Source organism: Cherax quadricarinatus, chromosome 50 (genome assembly GCF_038502225.1).
Source record: "Cherax quadricarinatus isolate ZL_2023a chromosome 50, ASM3850222v1, whole genome shotgun sequence".
Taxonomy (NCBI): Eukaryota; Metazoa; Arthropoda; class Malacostraca; order Decapoda; family Parastacidae; genus Cherax; species Cherax quadricarinatus.
Window position 1 is genome coordinate 9,252,984 of NC_091341.1, and position 24,202 is coordinate 9,277,185.

Here is a 24,202-nt window from a genome sequence, read left to right on the forward strand (position 1 = left end):
AGGGGTTTGTTACAAGCATCATAACTCTTTGGGCTTGGATGTGAAAAAAAAGGTTAAGAGAGCTAGATAATGCTTCGGTAAAAAATCGGAGATAGTAGGATTGGTATTTGTATTTCAGGTGAAGGCTCAATCTTCCCTTCGCTAATCACGACTCTGTGTGCAGTCAGGCTGTTCGTACACTCCAAGAGAATTAGAGGAGAGATAATCATAACTTTAAGTATTTCTCAGAGACTTACATAAAGTTAATGGAAAAAACTATATGAAATCAGACTGAGAACGAGGGAACACCAATGAAAATTTGAAATTGAAATAATCCAAAATAACCTTCAGTGTGTGGGCAGTGAGAAACATAATATAGGAATGTAATAAAGACCAGCTTATTTAATATACGTATTTTTAGGTAGTCGCAAGCTAGTCGAAACTGCAGAGCAAGCTCTGTGTAGAACTGTTGGTGCTAGCCGGCCGCATGAAGTCCAGCGTTCGCACCACAACCCAGCAGCTCAGGCACTGACATGAGATACTTCTCCAGTTCCTTTAAGACAGCCGGGTGTCTGTTGGTAATGCCCATTATGAATGAAGGGAAGACTATGGTCGTAGACTATTTACCACCTCATCAGAGGATATCAGAAACATTGCCGGAACAAGTGTAGAAATCTTAGAGGAAACTTGATCGATACCTTCGCCAAGGGCGGGATCAAACAGGCTATCTGTGATGGATTTGTGTGCCAGCAGGCTGCCAGCACCAACTGCTTGGGTTATCATGCCAGCACCAGATAAGCCTGGCTTAGTGCGGGCTGCTGGAGTAAAAACACACACACACACACACACACACACACACACACACACACACACACACACACACACACACACACACACACACACACACACACACACACACTAAACCCATCAAAGGTAAAGGTACCTCAGTGTGATCTGTGTTATACGTTGACATGATTCGATGTGATCTCACCCCGACTGTCTCCTCTGAATTTTTAATGAGCGGAAATCCACCAAGAAAGAAAATATTTGAATTCGGCTCTCCGTCGCTCTTTTTTTTTTTTTTTACTGCTGCTGTTGTTATTTTCCCTGGCTGTACAAGCCTCGCACTTCAGACCATTAATCACCCGAGGGCGAGGGGAGGATAAGGATTAATTAGTGTATTAATATATTTTGCTGGGCAGTTTTTAATTTCCCTTGTGTTACAGCCAGATGTTGCAATGCTTACTTAGGAGTGAGGGCGTCCTGTATTTTCCTTTTTTTTTTTTTAAGGGAGGGGGGTACTTTTTTCGCGTTTCTTTCTCTCAAGTTATCGTTCTCGATATCTGTTCTTTCTGCCCAGTATGACGTAAGTTGAGGGTGTGTATTATTGTTTGCCTCATTGTGCACGGGAGTTGAGCACTTGCCTATAGCGTCAGATATGCACATAGCTAAATGAACGTTCGTTTTCTAGGATTACCTGTTACGTAGACAAAATATCATGTACGCCAAATTGTTACCATCTGGAAAGAAAACATGCGTGTTGTAGAAGAAGCAGTTATTGGGAAACGTTTTGGTCTATGTAGAACTTTATCAGGTAATGACTTGATAAATTTACACAGCGAAACATTATACCAAATAAAGGTACACAAGTGCAACTAATGTGACATTTTATTGTGGGAACGTTTCGCTCTCCAGGAGCTTTGTCAAAGGTCCTGTAGAGCGAAACGTTGCCACAATAAAATGTCACATTAGTTGCACTTGTGTCCTTTTACTTTACATAGTGTCGGTAATTCTACCAACATAGTGTGTGTTTTATCTTCACTGCTGTTACTAAATGATCTCTAACGATAGTAAGAGATAAAGTAGATGGACTTCACATGTGCATCTGTCAGCATGGTTGCTGCTCCCCTGCATTTGTGTAGCATAGCTGAGTATCATAGTACCATCCATATATTTTATATAGACGATTTCTTGCTAGGCCTAGGGGCTAGCGTGTGACGTCACGTGATGCGACACGAGAGCGTCAGACGCTTTACCTCTCTCAGTTCTTGGATAGACCTACAGGCGGCTACAGGCAGGCTGGGCCCTTTCCCCTCACAACTCTGCTAATATAAGTGTATAGAACCCAACAAGTGTGTTTATCTCCAACCATCATATCTCCACGTAACCCTCCCAACACATCTACCTTGGCTGATACCTATCTCCAATACACCAGGGAGGAAGGAGGGGCAGCCGCCAGCTTCAGGGAGTCCAAAAGTCTAGAAAATATGAAGAACTTGCCTATCATTATATGTTTGTTACCATAGGCTCAGAGACCCTTGGCTCGTGGGGAAAGAGCACATCTAAGTTCCTTAAGGAGCTAGGCAAAAGATTCATCAGGGTAACTAGGGATCCCAGGGCAGCTAGTTTTCTGTTCCAGCGACTCAGTGCGGCTGTTTAGTTGGGCACGCACCCCAACTTTCAGGAACTGGATTAGATTTTCGCTTTATAATCAGTGACAAACATGTAACAATATGTACTAGACATGTATCTCTCACATCTCATGTACTGTATGTGCCATCTTTGTATCAGCAATGTATCTCTTAAATCTTCTGTACTATATTATGTAATAAAATATACCTATTGGTAAAAAAGAATAAAACAATGGGGTGGTATGGGAAGTGGAATATTCAAACGGCTTCAGGAAGAAATTCAAATATTCTTCCTTGAAGCCTTTTTATCCATTTCTCCGAGGCTATGGGTCCCACAGTTTACATCAGAGGTAGATGGTGCAAAATTGAGTAGTTAAAATTAGTAGGAAAATGCAAGCTTTTCTAAGATATTCCTGAACATCTGAGCTGGGATCCCTACGTGTGACTCTTGACACGAGTACTAACAACCCAGCTGATCAGAATCATTATTATCTGTTTGTTTTGTAAAGCCACGACACGCCCCCCTTATCCATGAATGTTTTGTGAAGCCACGCCCCCTTGTATATGAATGTTTTGTGAAGCCACGCCCCCTTATCTTTCTAGTAGTAAGATAAGATTAAATATTCTCACTTTCCTGTCAAATTTCAATGCACGCCTGGTTAATTAGCTTCTCCACCTTAAGGACTGGTCTGGGACGGTCCGTGGGGGCATTGACCCCCTAAACCATTCCCAGGTAAACTCCAGATCATCGCTTATCTTTACTAGGCATTGGTTCTAAATATAGGATTCATTTCTTAGTAATAATGTATCAGAGGAGTGGCAATTTGGGAGAGAACTTTCTGCTTTTCTATACATGTTTTATTTGTCTTAGGAATTTTAGATATTCCTGGGATTATAGCTTTTAAAATTAATTTTTACATATACAGTAATGCTTTGTGTGGCTTTCCCCTATTCACTATATTCTTCTTACATTTTCCTCTCTTCTCCCTCGCATCCGTCTCTTCCCATCCTTGTTTCTTTACTCACGGTGTATATTGCTCTTCTCTGCTGCTTTACCACTACATGTCTTCATTTATTTTCCCCTATCCAGTCCTCACCCTTCCATCATGGCTCTTTCCTCTTCTTTTTTCCCCTTTCCTCCTCTTGTCTCCCCTCTCTTTCAGTATCTTCACTTGATTCCCTCGTACAACTCGGTAACCCCTTATCTGAGGCCTATGCTCGTCTCCCCTCTCTCCCCTTCTTTATGCTTGCTCAACCAATCTTAGGTCAGCCTGCATTTGGTGTTGCTTAGCCCAAGTGAAGTAATTTGTTTTATGATGTTTAAGCAAGTTGTCGCAAGGTTAGTGACAGTGTGTGTTCTTAGGCATGAAATGTAGGTTTCAAATGTCGGGTGGTTATTGCAGCTGTGAATCTGCGTTTATATTTTGATGTAGGTAAATATTCGTAGATATATAATGTAGTCCAAATTTCTCTCTTCCTTCTTTCCTCTTTGTGTATTTTTCCCCCCGTTCTTTGATGGCGATACCTTCACAAATTCCATTTCTCATGTGCATGAGATAGGCTGTCCTGAGAGATGGAAATTTCCAGACAATAGTATCTCCAGCTCTGGTGAAATGAAACCTTTGAAACTGCTGAGCCTTTCATTAAATACTTGACGATATCTGTCAGGCTGACAGATTTCAACACTATGTATGAAATCCATTTTGGGGAATTTAATAACATTGTAAAAACGTAGGTAGTTTTTGTTCTTAATGTAAAAATGTAGAATAGGGTAACAGCACACTGGAGGTCACCAGTTCTGTTAAAAAAAAAAAACAACTTATTACCCCCTCCCTTTTCGCCTCCCTTCGCTGCGTTTACAATCTCTTTCCTCTTGCTTTCTCTTTTGTTCTGTGTCTCACGCCTTCTTTTTTTCAGTACTCGTTACTTGTATGACTTTTCCTTTATATTTTCATTTTAAATCCTTTATTTCCCCTATACTCTTCCTTAATATTATCTTACTTTTTTGTACCCTTTCTTTCTCCTTATTCTTCTTATCCTGTCTCCTTAGCCAATTGTCATTTTTCTTTTGTACTGCACTTTTTTCATATTTCTTCCAGTCTTTCTCTCTCTCCCCATTTTTTCACTCTCTCCCCATATTTTTTCAATACCGCTCTTTTTTCTCCCATCTTCTCCTTTACTATTTCGTCAGATGGTATATGCACGAACGTCGCCTTAATAATGTATTTCTCTGAGTCTGGGGTCCAGGTTCTTCCTACCATCTGCTCTGTAAGTCTGTTTCCGTCAGATTGATTATTCAGTGGCAGGTATTGCCCACGAGTATGCTAGAAAGTCACTTGTTGCAAACAAATTTGAATTGTAGACGATATTTATCTCTTGGTGAAGCGTTGTAAGGTCATGACTCGAGAAAACTCTGCCCAGAACGAAATATAAGCGTAGTTTTTTTTTTTTCTGCAGACGCAGGAATAAGGTGATTGAACAGGCAGTTAAGCCTGGTCTATGGTCGGGCTGTGGGGGCAGAAAAACACTGGAAAAACAGCATGTATGCACACCTGCTTGTCTCCAGAGTACGCGGCGCTTCCTTCCTTCCTCCTTTTTCTCTTCCTCTTCTTATTTCTCTTCCTTCTCTTTCCTCCTTTTCTCTTCCTTGTCGATTCCTCACTATTCTTGCCTCCTTTTTCCGCCCTTTCTCTTCCTCTTCTTGCCTCCTCTTCATTTTCTCTTCCTCTTTTTCTTTCCCGTCCTCCATTCCACATTACCAGACCTCGTACTCGTTCCTCCTATCAGTCTCCATTTCAGATTTTACCACTTCATGACCCTGGAGGATATAGCGCTTTTTTCGTGAATAAAATAAAAAAAATCCAAATTTGCAGAGCACATTGCCTTTTCCCTCTCCATCCCTGCGTATTTCCTCTTCTATCCAACCCTCCAGCCTCCCCACACTTTCCAATTTTAAGCCTGTCCGAGTAGCCCTTGCCAAATGGCTCGGTATTTCCTGTATGTCTAACCCAGCATGTCCAACTATCACTCTTGGTGTATTTCAGCATTTCCAGCACGTCACCTCCCCTGCTTCCATATCCAGTCATATCCTGTATGATATACAACTTAATGAGAGTTGTGTTGTCAAAGTTTGCTTGGTCGTCTCTACACGCACCCGTCCAGGTTGACGAGATGCTTACGTTAGTGACGCTTTCGTGTGTGTGCATGCGCATGCTTATGTTGACATCTCATGGGTGTTTGCACCTGTGTGAAGGTTGTGTTTATTCCTTAATAGTTTAGCATGGTATTTGAAGCCTTTAAAATTAGTTAATTAAAATATAAATTAATGTAAGTTGAGTGAGCAGAACTATTAGAAGTTTGGCTGACTTTATCTGTCAGGGTGAACTTTGAGGTAAAAATATGTTCCGACACTGGTGGTTACCGCAGGGAAAGCAAGATAGCAGAGTTTGTCTGGAAAGTTCTTCACAACTCGTTCACACAGAAAAGTTCATCTTGTTGGCACTGTTACAAAATAGAACTTACAGAACCCATTGTCAGTAGAAAATAACATTGGTGGTGACAGATTCAGAATTAGCGCACTGTATTCCTTTGAAGGCTTTAGTTTTCCAACTTTCGCAGCCCTGCCTCGGGTCAGATGTTTTTTTGATCAACCAGGTGAACTAGAAGAAGGGAGTTAACGTTTAGTATAGTGTTTGACGTCGACACCTCTGTACAAGACAGGCTTTGTATTACGCTACTTTAAAGTACAATTGTATCACCTTACTTAATCGTGCTGGTAGCTTTGTATTACCCTGCTTTTAAGTTTCTTTGTATGACCCTTCTTGTTGTTATTCTGCTGTGACCAGGCACATTCACTTATTGGACTTCCAGGGCTAAAATAGTTGGAGGAACAGGTGAAGGCTGGTTAAGTGGCTAAGTTTCGTTTATCTTACCTTAAACACTCCGACGAGGGCATTCAGTGTCTGTCCAGAAATGTCCACCGCGAAATACATTTTCACCAGACTTTACGAATTATTTTCTTGTATGATTTTAAACTCTTATAAGGTTATGTCTGGAAAAATCGAATAAAATCAGTGTTATTAATAATTATTATTTCTTTTAATTGTTGTTGTTGATATTGTTGTTGTTGAAGGGATTCAGAGATACCAGTTAGCTGGACTTGAGTTATGTAGGCGGATATTACGATCCTTCCACACTGAAGGATGAGTGGGGATAGCCGTGACGGATTTCGGAGGGTCTATCCTGGAAGCCCGTCATTTGTTGACTGCCGGACCAACCAGGCTTTTGATAAATTACACACATGTGCAACACTTAGGTATCTTTATTGTGGAAACGTTTCGCTACACAGTAGCTTCATCAGTCCAATACAAAGAAGAATGGTGAAGATCAGAAGGCTGTTGAAGTTCGATGGATCACGTAGATTGTGTTCTTCAATTTCTGGAGAAACAGTGTGGTGAGTGCGTTTCGTTTCTTTGGGAATCGAGTCTGGCCCAGGGCCGGGCCTTGAGAGTATGAAAACTCTGGAAACTCATCTAAGGTACGTCAAAGGGGGTCACCTTTTCCTGCAGATACCTTCATCACGGAAGTAGTGTTCTCTGGTATTTTTTAACATTTAAACACTGATATTTTAACACTAATATTATTTTAACACATTTTAACATTGATATCCTTTTTACACATTTTAACTTATGTTTTTTTAACACAGATTTTTTTAAACATTGATAAATTTGTTTTTGTTTTAACTCTGGTGGATATTTTAAGTAGTTTTGTTTGTGCTAGTAGTTTTTATTTGTTACCTTGTTTTGCCTTGGATGTTATACCTATTTGTATTTAGTATTACTGACAAGAGCGCTGAGTGGTCTGTCACCTCAGAACATTCTGCAGATTACATAACTTCCATGCCTTGATAGTAAACTCCAGTTGCAATGACAATGATAATAATTTAGATAAGATATTAAGATGATTGACATTCCTAAGTAATATTACAATCTCTGTTGCGTCTTTCATGACCAGTAGAAAACTTGAGTACTATTCTTCAGCCTTCAAAATATTCGTGTCAGTGTGGATTTACGTACTCGCCTGGTTTTGCTTGCGGGGTTTTGTCTTATTACCAAGTCATTCATTGGTGGTAGCGGGTGTTTGCAGTAGTAAATTATTACTATGAATAATTCTTATTATTATTCATGGGGAAACACTAAATCCGCAGGGGTCATTCATCGCCTTAGGTATGTGAGGTAATCAAGTTTGATTAAAGGAAGGAGAGACTCGTGCCAGATTCCTTGGATCAAGATTACTTCACCAGCATGAGAGGACTCCTCGTCTTTGTAGGGTAAATAGTTGATAAACAGGATAGAAGAACCAGCTTTGGATTTTTATTCATACGAAGCAGCAGGGTTAGTAGTGCAAACAGCAGCAACAAGGGTGGTGGAAATAGCAACAGCGGTGATGGGAACAGCAGTAGCAACAGCGGTGATGGAAACAGCAGTGGCAACAGGGGTGATGGAAACCACCAGCAGCAGCAACAGCGGCGGTGATCAAGGCTGCTATAGCTTGCCCTGGCCCAAGATAAAATCAGCTCTCTAAATAAGCCGCTAAGTGCGTGGTGGCAGCGGGTGAATTAGCGAGCCGGGGAGTGGGCATGTGGGCGGGACACCCAATTGCACCAGCTAAGTGCAACTTCGGCAGCCTGTGAGCGAACTAACAAGTCTGCCAGTCAGCCAGCCAGGAAGCGATCAGCCAGACGAGCGAGCAAGCCACCGAGCGAGCGAAGGAGCCAGCCAGTGAGTCGGCAAATAAACGAAAGGGCCAGCCAACAAGTGAGCAAACAAACGAAAGAAAGGGCCAGCCATCCGGTGAGCAAGCGAAAGAGCGAGCCAGCCAGCCAGCCAGTGAGTGAGCGAACGAACGAGCCAGTCTGTGAGCGAACGAACGAGCCAGCCAGTGAACGAGCGAACCAGGGGCAAAGGAATTAAAAGTTGTTGACTGTCCAAGTTTGAGTGGCCAGTTATATTGTTTCTCTTGTTTTTACATCGGTTAGGAATTGTTAAGTACGCGAGTATTGGTTGTACAGTTCGGAGAGCAATTGTTGATGACTAAGTATTACCTAGTGTTTCCAAGTCACTGAGAAATTAGTGTGGACTAGATCTATTGTGTATTTACGTAAGTAGCGATTAAACATCAGGGTGTTGTTAAGCCAGCAAGAATAATGGCTAATGCCTGGGTAGTGCCAGCGGACTTGTTAAGATATGTCAGTGTATATAATTTGCGATATTTTCTTAGCGTCAGGAGAGATATTGCCTCTTTGGGCAGTTGCTTTGAAGTTGAAGTCTAAATCTTTCAGGTTAGTATGTAATTAGCCGGTGTTCAACGCTTCGAGGACCATTGATGAGGTTAATATTTGAGGGTATCAGGTTGGAGGCAGGAAGAGAGGATACCAAGGAGTACAGAACGAAGATAGTGACGTGGGAGAAAGATAGGAGGGGAAGAATATGGGCGAAAGTTCAGAAGGGAAAGAGGACAAGAGAACAAGGAAGCATGGAGGAAAACAACGGGAAGTGGAAGAGGAAGATGATTGTGTTCATATTATGCGGTAAACCGGTATGGGCTATACAGTGATGTGTAGAGGTGTAAAAGGAGGAGGAAGAAGAAAAATCAAGAAAAAAGAGTGGATGAAGTTAGGACAGGGCTAGAAGAGAGGACAATTAGTGGAGGAGGAGAGGTCAAGGACGACGAGAACAACATAATGTTTGAACCAGTGTAGATGGTAACGCAAGATTTGCTCAGGTACGACGCGGTGACGGTATTTACACATCCTAAAGTTACAGTTTATGGCCTTGAAGTGTCCTTTGCATGTGTTGTTGTGGTGCATTGCTGGTGTTGCAGGGGGTCTACCACCACCTGCTGTGGTGCATTGCTGGTGTTGCAGGGGGTCTACCACCACCACCTGCTGTGGTGTATTGCTGGTGTTGCGGTGTCTACTGCCTTCTGCTATGGTGCATTGCTGGTGTTGTAGTGTATCTGCCATTTGTTGTGATGCATTGCTGGTGTTGAATGATGTCTCCCATTTGCTAAGGCGCATTGCTGGTGTTGTAAGGTGTCTCCCTCCTTCTAACGGAATTCCTTGTGGTGTTACAGTGCCTTCCACCTTCATGCTGGAGTTGTTCCGTGGTGTTTTCATGTTCATGAACGGAGGAAATGTAACTTGTGTATAAGAGGTCCTGGGTTTAATGGTGGCTACAGTGGCTATCGGAAATAGCTTTGGCACTCCGTATTCCTGCCTTATATGAACTAGTGAATGCAGGCAGCCTTGGGACATTTGAATGTTCTGCACATTTGCGATAGCACAAGTCATCTATATCATTGTCAGTAAAGGTGTAAATGGTTTAACTGGGTAGACATTAGATGAACTGATAACAGTTTGGTCCGCTCCCGAAACGCCGAACTAGTGATGTACCTAGACGGAATTCTGGATACAGTACTAATGGGCAGCTTGGCTCTGCAGAGTTTTACTTTAGTGAGAATTAAGTTTGGATATAGCAAAATTTTGAGGTTAAACACCACTCAAAGAAGGTTCCTTGATGTTGGCGGGGTAAGTGAGGTTAGGGGGGCTGTAACGTCTGCAGAGTTCTTAGAGAATCGTCTGTAGAAACCTACCATCCCTAAGAAATGCTGGAGGGATTTTCTGTCATGAGGTACTGGGTAATTCTTAATGGCAAGAATTTTAGCAAAGGGACTCTTAGATCTAAGGAATTGTATCTATGTTCCAATTCTTTGAGTCGAGTCTGAATGCTTTCCATTCCCCTGTGCGCTGAATGACTCATGCGGGTTTAGCGCTCCCGCGTGAATGTATTGTAAATGAGGTTATGCAATTCAAAGAGTCATTTAATACTAGCCCTTCTATGAATTGAATGGAATATTTGCATTAAACATAAGAACACAAGAGTGGTGATCTGTACTTTGCCAGTGGTGACCTGTGAAGACTTGTCTAGTTGTGCTCTCTGTGAATCTGAACCAAGATGTCCTCTCTTGATCAACTCTACCAGCAACTTCAGGAGGAACTGAAGGTGGGTAAGCTTGAGATACAGCGACTGACTGAGGAAAACAAGTGGATTCATAGTAATCCTCCTGTTGTGAATCCTTTAGCCAAGACAGGATCCTAGACAATGTCTGGAGAGCATAGGACAAAGTTAAGGATCAAGAAGACGGATGGAGAGGTAGAAACAATGAAGATTCAGGAAACTGTGGTGGACACATGGAACCCATTCTCCGTGGTACCCAGTGAATATGAGTCGACTACTGGGAACGTCACAACGAATGACACCAAGGAAGGTAAAAACATTGTTCTTGATGGGGATGGCCAGATTAGGTACATGGATAGGGCCTTCTGCTTGAAGGATTGAAGTAGGAGACAGAGGGTTTGCTTTTCTGGGGCTGGGATGGAGGATATTGTTAGTTGGCTTGACAACATCATGAATGGTAATGGGATGAATCCTGTTATCTGCCTCAGTCCTGGAGGCAATGGTGTAGGCAAGCGTAGAAGTGAGGATTTAGTTAGAAGGTACAGGACAGCAATAGACATAATTAGGAAGAAGGGAAGTTGCACCCTGTTATATGTGGCATTTTGCCAAGAAGGGGTGTTGAAAATGAATGGTTGTCCAGAGCAATTGGTAGTATTGGCTGGACAAACACTGAAAGGATAATGCAGTACCATTCGTTGACAACCTGGACCACTTCTACTGTAGAAATTACATGTATGCCAGGGATGGAGTTCACTATCCTGGGTAGGTGTGGGTTTTCTTGCTAGCTCAGTTGAGGGTGTCGTTAGGACTTCAAACTAGGATTAGTTAGAGGTATGGGTTTAGGAATGGAAAATAATGTGTGTGGATATATTGACTTAGGCTTTGATATTATTAATCTTAATAATAACAGTCATGGAGTAACACTGGGTAATGATAATTACAGAAATTATGTAAAAACAAAGGTGAATAGGAAAAAGGTGCAGAAGAAAAAACATATGAATGTATTTTATGGTAACAGTGGAAGTGCAAGAAATAAGATTAATGAATTATGTTTGGTAGCGTGCGCTGGGAACTTTGATGTCATTGCAATAACTGAAACATGGTATAATTTAAAGAGTCGGGATATGATTGTTGATTGTCATATTCAAGGGTTTAAGTTGTTCCATGTGGAAAGATATAACGGGAAAGGAGGTGGAGTTGCATTATATGTACGAGAAAATATAAATTGTTGCATAAAAACAGGTATAAAAATAGACGGATTAGTAACAGAATCCGTTTGGGTAGAGTTCCTAGAAGGTCAAGAAAAACTAATTCTATGTGTAATATACTGACCTCCAGGCTTGTTAGGACTTCTAGACACAATAACGTAGTGATAGGAGATTTTAACTTTAGTCAAATTGACTGGACTTCTTTGACCGGTAATTTGGAGTCCAGTGACTTTATGGAAATAGTTCAGGACTGTTTTCTGAAGCAGTGTGTAACAGAGCCTACCAGGGGTAATAATTTGCTCGACCTAATCTTGTCAAATAAGGAAACACTCGTAAATAATCTGGAGATCGCTGAAGAGCTTGGCGCAAGTGATCACAAATCCATTAATTTTAGCATTAACTGGGAATACGAGAATAATGATAATACGGTAAAAGTCCCTGATTTTCGTTCTGCCGATTATATGGACTTAGGGAACACCTGTCTAATCTTGATTGGAATAATCTAACTAATAATTTTATTGACGATGATCATACTTACGATTACGAAGAGATCTGCATTTATGATTTTTTTCTTAATAATGTACAACGTGCTCAGAGTATATATAATCCCCAGAGAGAAATTAGGTCAAATAATAACGATCCCAAATGGGTTAACAGGAATTGACAGTTGACTGATAACGAACTGGAAACGTGTTCTCTATTTAATGATTATTTTTTTTGTCAGTCTTTACACAAGAAGACGTAAATGAGATTCCAGAAATTAACAATTATTCACTTCCTGAAGAATTCAAATTAGCTAATTTTACTGTCACGAGGGACATGGTTATCAAACACAGAGATAAACTGAAACAAAAGTCCCCGGGACCCGATGAATTGTTTTCCAGGGTACTTAAGGAATGGAACTTAGTCATCTATTAACGAGCGTGTGTAATGCGTCCATTCCAACTGGTGTTGTGACAGAGATGTGGAAGTTAGCTAATGTAGTTCCTATATTCAAATCAGGGGATAAGTCATTCCATTAAATTACTGTCCAATATGCCTGATGTCTATAGTAGGCAAAGTATTAGAATCAATTATATCTGACATTTGTAGAAGTCATCTTGAAGAACATAATTTGATTATTGAATCTCGGATGGGTTCTTATGTAGTAGAGGGAGGACACTGATACATGCCTTCTCAAATCCATCCAAAAACATTTGCCCAAACTATTTTTTTATGCTACCCAAGTCATTGCTTTTGTAACCTTTCTTTCTCGTGTACCAGCTGACTTTTTCCACATGTATACTGCTACTACCTCTACTTGTACTACACCTCACTCATAGCCTATATATATCTACTGTGTCCGTATATTGTTTGTAACGGCTTGACAAAGCTCCTGGAGAGTGAAACGTTGCCACAATAAAATGTCACATTAATTACATTTGTGTCCTTTAACATATTGTTGGTAATTCTTCCAATATTAATGCAATAAGGCTAACAGATTGCTAGGATTTATTTCAAGAAGTATTAGCAACAGAAGTCCGAAAATTATTTTACAGCTTTATACATCACTAGTGACGCCTCATTTGGATTATGACGCTCAGTTTTGGTCTCTTACTACAGGATGGATATAGATTCATTGGTGAACATACAGAGAAGAATGACTAAAATTATTTATTTTATAAGGAATCTCCCGTATGAAGATAGAGCCTTGAATCTTCACTCTTTGTAGAGACAGAATGAGATGAGATATCGAAGTGTATAAGTGGATGATGGGCATAAACAAAGGAGATATTAATAAAATACTGAGGATATCGAACCAGGTAAGAACCAGAAATAACGGATTCAAGTTAGCCTTACAAAATTCGAAAAGGTCTTGGGGGTTATGGTAAGCGGCAGCCTTAAACCAAGCAATGCCTAAGCGTGCGTAATAAGACAAATGGATTATTGGGATTTATATCAAGAAATGTAAGAAACAGAAGTCCAGCGGTTATACTACAGCTTTATACATCATTAGTAAGGCCTCACCTATATTACGCAGCTCAGTTCTGGTCTCCATATTACAGAGTGGAATAAATTCGTTAGAAAACATTCAGCAAAGAATGGCAAAATTCATAGCATTAGAAATCTTCCCGTAAATTAGTTAGAGTACACCTACGATAACTGCTAGAGAATTGAAAGAAAATAACTCACAACTTCTCTGGGGTGTCTGTAAGAACTGTTAACAGACGTGTCAGAACTGGGGTACAGTAGTCACGGCCAAGTTAAGAAACCGATCCTCTCCAAGCCACAGAAGAAACGTAGGCTGGATTATGCAAAGAAATATCTTCACTGGTAGCCCAGTGGTAGTGACCCACTAGACCCACGCTACACCTGTGGGACCACAAGCACCCAGACTCGCTCATGAGTGTTGGTAAACTCATTGTGCTTCCCAAAAACCAGTATATGAACCAGTATAATTACCTGGAGTTATGTGACAATTTACCCGAGGCGTTTGACAAGTGTGGCGCTACGGTTTTTATGTAGGACGGTGCACCGTGTCATACCACCAAATCTGTAGTTCAGTGGCTTAAGGACTGTGAAGTGAGGTTCTTTAATGACTAGCCAGGTAATTCTCCACACCTAAACCCTATTGAGAACCTCTGGTCAATAGTGAAACGAAGTTTACTGGGCAAGGATATCAATTCCATCCCACAGCTGGAGGCTGCTCTAAATGAGGCATGGAATAATATACCTCCCTAAACCCTCAAGAATTTGTGTGAGTCTTCCTACACGGCTGAGGGACATGATTAAGCGTAAGGGATGCAGCTCCAAGTATTAAAACCTCAGTAAGTGTGCAAATATATAGATATATATATATATATATATATATATATATATATATATATATATATATATATATATATATATATATATATATAATTTCAACAAGTTGGTCGTCTCCCACCGAGGCAGGGTGACCCAAAAAAGAAAGAAAATCCCCAAAAAGAAAATACTTTCATCATCATTCAACACTTTCACCACACTCACACATTATCACTGCTTTTGCAGAGGTGCTCAGAATACAACAGTTTAGAAGCATATACGTATAAAGATACACAACATATCCCTCCAAACTGCCAATATCCCAAACCCCTCCTTTAAAGTGCAGGCATTGTACTTCCCATTTCCAGGACTCAAGTCCCACTATATGAAAATAACCGGTTTCCCTGAATCCCTTCATTAAATATTACCCTGCTCACACTCCAACAGATCGTCAGGTCCCAAGTATCATTCGTCTCCATTCACTCCTAACACGCTCATGCACGCTTGCTGGAAGTCCAAGCCCCTCGCCCACAAAACCTCCTTTACCCCCTCTTTCCAACCCTTTCGAGGACGACCCCTACCCCTCTTTCCTTCCCCTATAGATTTATATGCTTTCCATGTCATTCTACTTTGATCCATTCTCTCTAAATGACCAAACCACCTCAACAACCCCTCTTCTGCCCTCTTGACTAATGCTTTTATTAACTCCACACCTTCTCCTAATTTCCACACTCCGAATTTTCTGCATAATATTTACACCACACATTGCCCTTAGACAGGACATCTCCACTGCCTCCAACCGTCTCCTCGCTGCTGCATTTACCACCCAAGCTTCACATCCATATAAGAGTGTTGGTACTACTATACTTTCATACATTCCCTTCTTTGCCTCCATAGATAACGTTTTTTGACTCCATATATACCTCAACGCACCACTCACCTTTTTTCCCTCATCAATTCTATGATTAACCTCATCCTTCATAAATCCATCCGCCGACACGTCAACTCCCAAGTATCTGAAAACATTCACTTCTTCCATACTCCTCCTCCCCAATTTGATATCCAATTTTTCTTTATCTAAATCATTTGATACCCTCATCACCTTACTCTTTTTTATGTTCACTTTCAACTTTCTACCTTTACACACATTCTCAAACTCATCCACTAACCTTTGCAATTTTTCTTTAGAATCTCCCATAAGCACAGTATCATCAGCAAAAAGCAACTGTGTCTATATATATATATATATATATATATATATATATATATATATATATATGTGTATATATATATATATATATATATATATATATATATATATATATATATATATATATATAATTGGAATGTGTTTGTGTTTTGGTACGTGTGTGGGGGAGGGGCGACATGATGCCATGACTAACACTGTAATTTTCCAGGGTTACTTTTATTCTTCTAAAATTTCTCCAAGACATCATAAGTCGTTGTTATTACTTAATCATCATCATGGTAGTGTAGCGCAGGAGAAAACTTTTCGTAAGGCAGTTTCCAGTCTACACACACAGAATGTAGTGGTGTGCTCTATGATCGTATACGCTCATGGTCCTATACACTTACGGTCTTGTACGTTTATGGTCTCGTGCACTTAGGGTGTTATAACCTTGTGGTCTTATGCACTTACAACCATAAAAAGCTGTGTTTTTAGCGTAAATATTATATTCCCTTAAGGTACATTGATAGCCTTTCATTCACTAACAAGGTACTTGAGTCATTGAGTCAGAACTGGTGCCGCCCGTACATGCACCCACCACTTGACGCTATCACATAAAATCATAAGGATGAAGGATCATTGTAGCAGGCCTGTTAGTGATAGGCAAGTTGTGTACGAATGGTATACAATACCGACAACATGCGTCACTCAGTAAATATAAACACTTAAGCAGTAAAATGTGATCCTGTATTGACAACGTTTCGCCCACCCAGTGGACTTTATCAAGTCACAAACAGTGCTTGTGACTTGATAAAGCCCTCTGCGTGGGCGAAATGTTGTCAATAAAGGATCACATTTTACTGCTTAAGTGTTTATATTTACATTGTGTCGGTATTTTATACCAATTATTTCCATGCGCCACTCACACCTCACTCTCCGCCTATATATATATATATATATATATATATATATATATATATATATATATATATATATATATATATATATATATATATATATATATAATATATATACTGTCTTTTAACCTCCTATCACCGACAGTGATAAGGAAATGTGTAGAATTTTTAACACTTCCTCTCAGTTTTTACGCAGGAAGATACTAGCGATATTCCAGAAATAAATTATGTAGATCAGGACGATAAACTAAGCAAGATTAGGGTCATAAGTGACATGATCCTTAGACAAATAGATAAATTAAAACCTAACAAATCCCCAGGCCATGATGAACTGTACGCAAGGATTCTAAAGGAATGTAAAGAGGAGCCTAGTGAACCTTTGGCTAATCTTTTCAACATATCACTACAAACTGGCATAGTGCCAGATAAGTGGAAAATGGGAAATGTGATACTTATTTTCAAAGTAGGCGACAGGTCCTTAGCTTCGAACTATAGACGAATAAGCTTAACCTCCACTGTGGGAAAATTTATGGAATCAGTAATTGCCGAGGCAATTTGTAGCCATCTTGAAAAGCATAAATTGATCAACGAATCTCAGCACTGCTCTACAAAAGGGCGTTCATGCCTTACGGATAAATTAACTTTTTTCACTAAAGTATTTGAGGAGGTAGATCATGGTAATGAATATATTGTGTATATGGACTTCAGTAAGGCTTTTGATAGTCCCACATTAGAAACTATTGAGGAAAATTAAGGCACACAGAATAGGAGGAGAAATTTTTTCCTGGATAGAGGCATGGTTGACAAATAGGCAGCAGAGAGTTTGCATAAATGGGGAGAAATCAGAGTGGGGAAGCATCACAAGCGGTGTTCCACATGGGTCAGTGTTGGGCCCCTTGTTGTTCACGATCTACATAAACGACATAGATGAGGGAATAAATAGCGACATAAGCAAGTTTGCCGATGACACCAAAATAGCCCGTCGAATTCATTCTGACGAGGACATGAGAGCACTCCAGGATGATTTGAATAGACTGATGCGTGGTCGGAGAAGTGCCAGATGCAGTTTAATATAGACAAATGCAAAGTTCTAAACATATTAACTAAATAATGTAGATCTTAATATTACTGATTGCAAAAAGAATTTGGGAGTTCTGGTTAACAGTAATCTAAAACCAAGCCTACAGTGCATAAGTGTTGGCAATAAAGCAAATGGAATCCTTGACTTTATATCAAGATGCATAAATAATAGGAGTCCTCAGGTTCTTCAACTCTATATATCCTTGGTTAGGCCTCATTTAGATTACGCTGCACAGTTTTGGTCACCGTATTACAGAATGGATATAAATGCTCTGGAAAACGTACAGAGGAGGATGACAGAAGTTGATCCCATGTATCAGAAATCTTCCCTGTGAGGATAGACTGAGGGCCTTGAATCTGCACTCTCTAGAAAGGCGTAGAATTAGGGGGGATATGATTGAGGTGTATAAATGGAAAACCAGGACTAAATAAAGGGGATGTAAGTAGCGTACTAAAAATATCTAGCCCAGACAGGACTCTCAGCAATGGTTTCAAGTTGGAAAAAATCCGATTCAGGAAGGATATAGGAAAGCACTGGTTTGATAATAGAGTTGTGGATGAGTGGAACAAACTCCCCAGTACAGTTATAGAGGATAAAACGTTGTGTAGTTTTAAAAATCGGTTAGATAAATGCATGAGTGGATGCGGGTGGGTGTGAGTTGGACCTGACTAGCTTGCGCTACTAGGTCAGATGCCGTGCTCCTTCCTTAAGTGAATGTGCCTTGACCTAACTAGGTTAGGGCATTGGCTTAAGCCAGTAGGAGAATTGGACTTGCCTCTCGTGACCCAGTAGGCCTGCTGCAGTGTTCCTTCATACTATGGAACAATGCTCTTCTCCAGACTGAGGGACTGACCACCTCAAAACTTTAAGGGTGATGGACTGATTACATCGTCTTCAAGTATCTTCTGCTTCTATCAACTTTTCTGTACTCGACTGAAGAAGCCTACTGTGTAGGCGAAACGTTTCGAAATAAAGATACCTAACTGTTGCATATGTGTCTTACCTAACAACATATTCTTATATAGTGTGAAGGACCTTAAACTAGCGTAACATGGGGAGCTTGACCAAGAGAGTTATCTGATTAAGATAAGTCATTACATGCTGTAAACTACATTGGTATGGGGTACCAGTTACATGTTGCTGGTAAGAAAGGACGCTTATCAAAGAGGTTTCAGTACGTAAAATTGTTAGTGTTTACAGGTTGTTTTCCTCCTAGGGGAAGATTGGATAAATATATGAATGGGAGGGGCTGGATTTGATTGGTGTCTTGGGTGAGTAAATTCTTGTGTAGCTTTGGGTAGTAGTGGTTTTGATAAGGACTTGAAGGCAAGTAGGCCTTCTGCAGTGTTTCTCCTTTCTTATGTTCTTATGAAACACAAATAACCCGCACATAGAAGAGAGGAGCTTAGGAGCTTACAACGACGTTTCGGTCCAAATCGGACCGAAAAGTCGTCGTAGGCTCCTCTCTTCTATGTGCGGGTTATTTGTGTATCGTTCCAGTCACGGTATTGTGCCTTTTTTTATTTGTTATTCTTATGAAAGTTTGGGTAACACATTTTGCCTGTGGGTTTCATGGTAAGTGCTGCATGTATGTCTTACATTCAACTTGTGCTACTATATTTTACCTAAGGAAAAGTTGTGTCCACTGATATTTGCAAGTAAAGAAAGTGCACTAGTATTTAAAAAAAGTTATGTCAAAAGTTGAATCTTTCGACTTTTCAGGCTTCACAGAGGTTAATATTCCGCTTGTAAATGTTTTTAACTGCAGTCGTGAAGGATTACTTACTCCAGGTGATAATGAAACAGAGCTGATTTAACTTCAGCTAGCCTTGGCACAGGCGGAAGAATCTAGATTCATGTAAAAAGTAATTGGTAGAAGTTAAGGAGGCACCATGGGAGAGGGAAAAGCAATTTCAAAGGTCAAGAAGTTCAATGCAAGAATCCGAGCAGTACTTTAACTTAGCTAAAGCTGCTAATTTTGTTCCTAAGTTTACAGTGTGACCCGGACAGATTTTTTTTTTCATACCTTTTGAGAAAACGGCTGCAGCGTTAAGGTGGCCCTAAAGAGAGTGGGTTAACCTAGTTCGTACACAACTTGTTGGTAAAGGATCACAAAGAGTGGATAGTCTGGACGGGGTCGAATTTTCTGATTGTAATAAAGTACTGCTTGCATATCAAATGCTTCCTGAGAAATATAGGCATGAATTCAGAAGTCTAAAATTTCAGTATTGACATTCCTTGATTGATTTTGGAAGAGAAAGTCTCTCTCATCTACTAGTTTCAGGGAAGCTAGTAGATCTATAGCTCTCCTGTACTTAACTAGTAGCTCTTGTCTCCTCCCCTTTCCAGTGTCATTTCCACCAACACTGAGCAGATAATGGGCTTGTTCGCATTATCTGACATATTCAGTCTGTTGACTGTCACCAACACGAGCTCCAGAAACACACCCCCTGCCTCACCTTCCTAACTCTGTTACAGAAAACACGGTCCACATATTTTACATGCAAGTTACCGACGACAAGAATATTCTTGCCTTCATTAGCAGAGGAGTTTATAGTACCTTTATCTTCACTGACCACTGAAGTACATTCATCTTGGAGAATAGAAAATCTATTTCCTACCTTCAAATCTTCTTTAACCTCCCTCAGTCTGATGTCTCTTCCTTTACTGAAAACCACTTGCCACTTGTTACTGTTGCCAAGTTGCAGCTCACTGCTGGAAATCTGTTTTCTTTCACTAACTCCAATCACATCACACACATTGTCATATTTATCCAGGCGAATTTCTTGCTTGAGACGTAGGACAACCTCCTTCAATCCCTTGAACGATCCTAAACTCTATTGATGTGAGCGATGGTGCTTATAACACTCCACTCTCATTCCTCAAGACTGGTAACAACTTCACTTGAACTTTAGCCTCAGTGAACTGACCACTATCTCTATCGATATAGATTTAGACACTACATTTATCTTCCTGGCTTCCTTACCTTATTTCCTTGTCCACCTTATCTTCCATCCTCCATTGCCTTGCCTACTTCCGTTCTTCCAACATCGTCTGGCCCACCTCCCTTCTTCCTCCACCTGCTCCCCCCTTCTATGTCTTTCATTACCGTTGTATACATCACTCGACACTAGCAAACTTGCCACACATGCACTAATTGCCACCTCTCTTTACCCCTTCGAGTACTAACTACGGTGGTGGCCGATATTGGTGACGGTCGACAAGTTGAATGTTGAGCCTGCTTCCACCCCCCCCCCCCTTTCTCTCTCTCTCTCTCTCTCTCTCTCTCTCTCTCTCTCTCTTCCTGTCCTTTCTTTTCACTGTTTCACTGCTTTTGTTTCTGCCATAGTTGTGGCGCTATTAGACTATGTAGAATTATTTGTTTCTCATTTTTTCCTCATCCCATTTCAAACTTGTGTATGCTTCCAGTTATCTTTATGATCACATTTCCGCTGGATTTTCCCTTTATGGTCACAGGATCTAGTTTGTTAAATCTGTCCTGGTTGGTTCGTTCATTTATATGATTTAATGCCTGTAGACTACACGAAGGATACTGAGTTGATATATCACTTGTTCATCACTAGTCTGGAACATAACACTAAAATATGAATTACAGTAAACTCAGCAGTTACGCGCTGAGAGAAAAGCACCTTTCACTGTCGGTTCCGCAGAGTACGTTGAATGTAGTATCGCTTGTGAAGCCACTGCGTACCGGGCGAGAATGAAATAGTTAAGTACCATGCTAGAGGCTCACTTGTGTGCCCGGCTTTAAGGAAACATGGGTAGCGTTCTAGCCCCCCACCCAGAGTTTTGAGGCATCCGCAGTTGAATGGTTTAAGGCGTCAGTTTATCTACATGTGGAAAGCTGGTCGCTTAAGTTCTAATCCTGCTGGCTGTGATATTTCTGTGCGTACGCCTCTTGTCCATGGCATAATGGTTTTATTTTACATGAATTATTTGCCAAAATGGATATAGAGCTCTATGAATTTGCAGGTGCAAAAAATACTAAATCTTTACAATGCTATTTTAATAAATTGATTAATTAATTGCAGGAATAGATAGATGATGAAATTTAATGCCATGTAATAGAACGAGGAGAAGTGAAAATCAGATCGTATAAAAAAAATATGACGGAGTGAAAATTTTGGAAGTATCTCAGAAAGGTATCTGGAAGTAATTCAAAAATGCCGCCAGGATATTGTTTCTGAAATGGAGAAATTTATTTGTGATGCATTTCTCATATGCTAAACAAACTATAAAAGTGCTTTCATACATGTATGTAATTTAGGCCAAAACTGGAATATGCCAGATCAATCAATCTGTGATGGATATGTGGGCCAGTGGGCCACCATCAGCAACAGGTCTGGTTGACCAGACGCTCGCCAAACAAGTCTGACCCAGGACCGGGCTCCAGGAATAAAACTCGAAACCCAGCTAAAAAATTGCAAAGAGAAGCTTCAGTATTTATCCCAGAGCCTGACCCATGGCCGGGCGCCGGGAGTAGAAAGACTCAGAACTCATCAAAGGTATATCACAGGTGAAAAGTTAGTTACGATGTAAGGCTGAGAATACCAGATACACAGTGGCTGATAGGAAAGCATATAATTTGCTACATTATAAAATTATGTGAAAGATAAAATAGTTATAGTACCTTCAACAGAGATAACTTATAAAGGGGGAAAAAAGGGTTAGTTTTTTTCTTAAGTGTAGTGTTTGAAAAATGAAATTGTCACCGGAGGCAGCAAGTGCTTCAAGTATTGGAAGTAATGATGAACATATTAAAAACTTGGAACACTGCAAGCGTTGCTTTGCTCCTGTAGCTTCGAACAGGTCATTACATGGAGACCGCTTAAGCCTTTACTGTAGCAACGTTTCGCTCAGGTCATTTAGGATATCTGTAAGGGTATCATCATCATCATAGATCACAGCATAGTGGTGTATATATATTTTTAATGGGTGTATACCGCCCCGGGGTAGACCAGCACACACACATGGCGACGCAGGATCGAGTCCTGGCCAGCTGGAGTTCTGTTAATGATTCAAAATCACGTGTTTCGTGATTTCATTTTGCTTTTATATTGTATAAAGTTTCTTTGCTGGGAAGGGTAACTAATGACAAATAAGTGCAGGTCGTATTTGCATTCCATTTGCAGCAATTTAAAATGTATATTTTTGTTATAATGAATTATGAGAGAGGTGGGTGACGGGCGTTGCGGGACACGGGGTGAAGCACCAGCAGCGCCTCCCACAGGAGTGGCCTCATACACCACCTCCAACACCATATTTGGTCTTCCTGCCCTGGCAACCAGTCCTCACAGCAGTGGCCTTCCCCCTCCCTCCCTCCCCCCTAACACCCCCCTCCCCCTAACACCCCCCTCCCCCTAACACCCCCATCCCTCCCCCTAATACCCCCTCCCTCCCTCCCCCTAACACCCCCCCCCTCCCTCCCTCCCCCTAACACCCCCCTCCCTTTACACCCGACACCTCTCGCACTGGACACCCCCTCTCAGTGGACACCCCATGCACTGGACACCCCGACACCCCTTGCACTGGACACTCCTCGCACTGGACACTCCTCATACTGGACACCCCTCGCACTGGACACCCTCACACAAGCAACTACTTAACTTGACACCGGACACCACTCTCTCCCTAATCACCAATCTTAACGACACTACTGAAAAATACAAGATACAATCTTGCGCATACTTACATGTGTGTGTATGTTCCTCTGTGTATCAAGTCGTATAATTTTTCTCAATGCAAATGCAGCCTCTTTTCGGTAGAATGGCTATCAAAATGATGTTTTTTTCAGGCTAAGATTAGTGTACAGATCAAATTTCACATTCCCTTTGTAGGTATTGATCGTTGATATGGGCTGGACATTATTTTACATGAGCCAAGTTTGGTTTCAGTTCCAGGCAGTGGAGGTGACTTAGATGTTTATTATGTCACTTTTTCAATAGGGTTTGCAGCCCATTTCTAAGTTGGGATGGGTTAGGTTGGGTTGCATTCGGTAGGTTAAGTTAGATTATAACGGAATAACTATAAACATAAGATAGGCATTAAATTAATTTGCAGCACGAACAGAAAGCAGGCAGCCATTGCACGCGGCTCATGTAACTATTTAATATACAATTATTAATATTTCAACAGTTCAAGTTTCCGTCAACAGTCACCCCTTTGACTTTTTAAAAGTGACATGATGTCTGTGGTTCAAAAGGTGAGGTGGGGTAGTGGTGGTGGTGATCGTGATCCTCCTCTTCTTCCTCTCCGAGTATTATATTTCTCCCAGTTCCTGGACAAGTCTTGTTTCAAACATTTGGAACTAATTTAGCTTTTATATGTTCTTGGAGAGCTGGCGGCAGCACCTTGCTGGGACCAAGAACTGAAGGATGGCTTCTCTTGAGCTCCTTCCACCGGCGTTACTGGTTCCAAAACACTCTTGGATTTGACCATATTTACTCTTGAAACTGTGTATTGAATTTGCCTCCACCACTTTCTTATCGAATTTGTTTTACTCTTCTACCATCCTGAGACACAGTGCTTGCTTCCTAACGTCCCTATATCCCTCTTCAGTCTCCACTTGCATCTCCTTGTTCCTACTCCTCTTCA

At 40.8% G+C, this 24,202-nt stretch overlaps 1 protein-coding gene across 2 annotated transcripts in view; it reads left to right on the forward strand.

Annotated features, from left to right (window-relative positions):
• LOC128695331 (neuron navigator 2-like) overlaps positions 1 to 24,202 on the forward strand; it is a 1,199,990-nt gene that overhangs the window by 1,025,911 nt on the left and 149,877 nt on the right. The window lies entirely within an intron of this gene.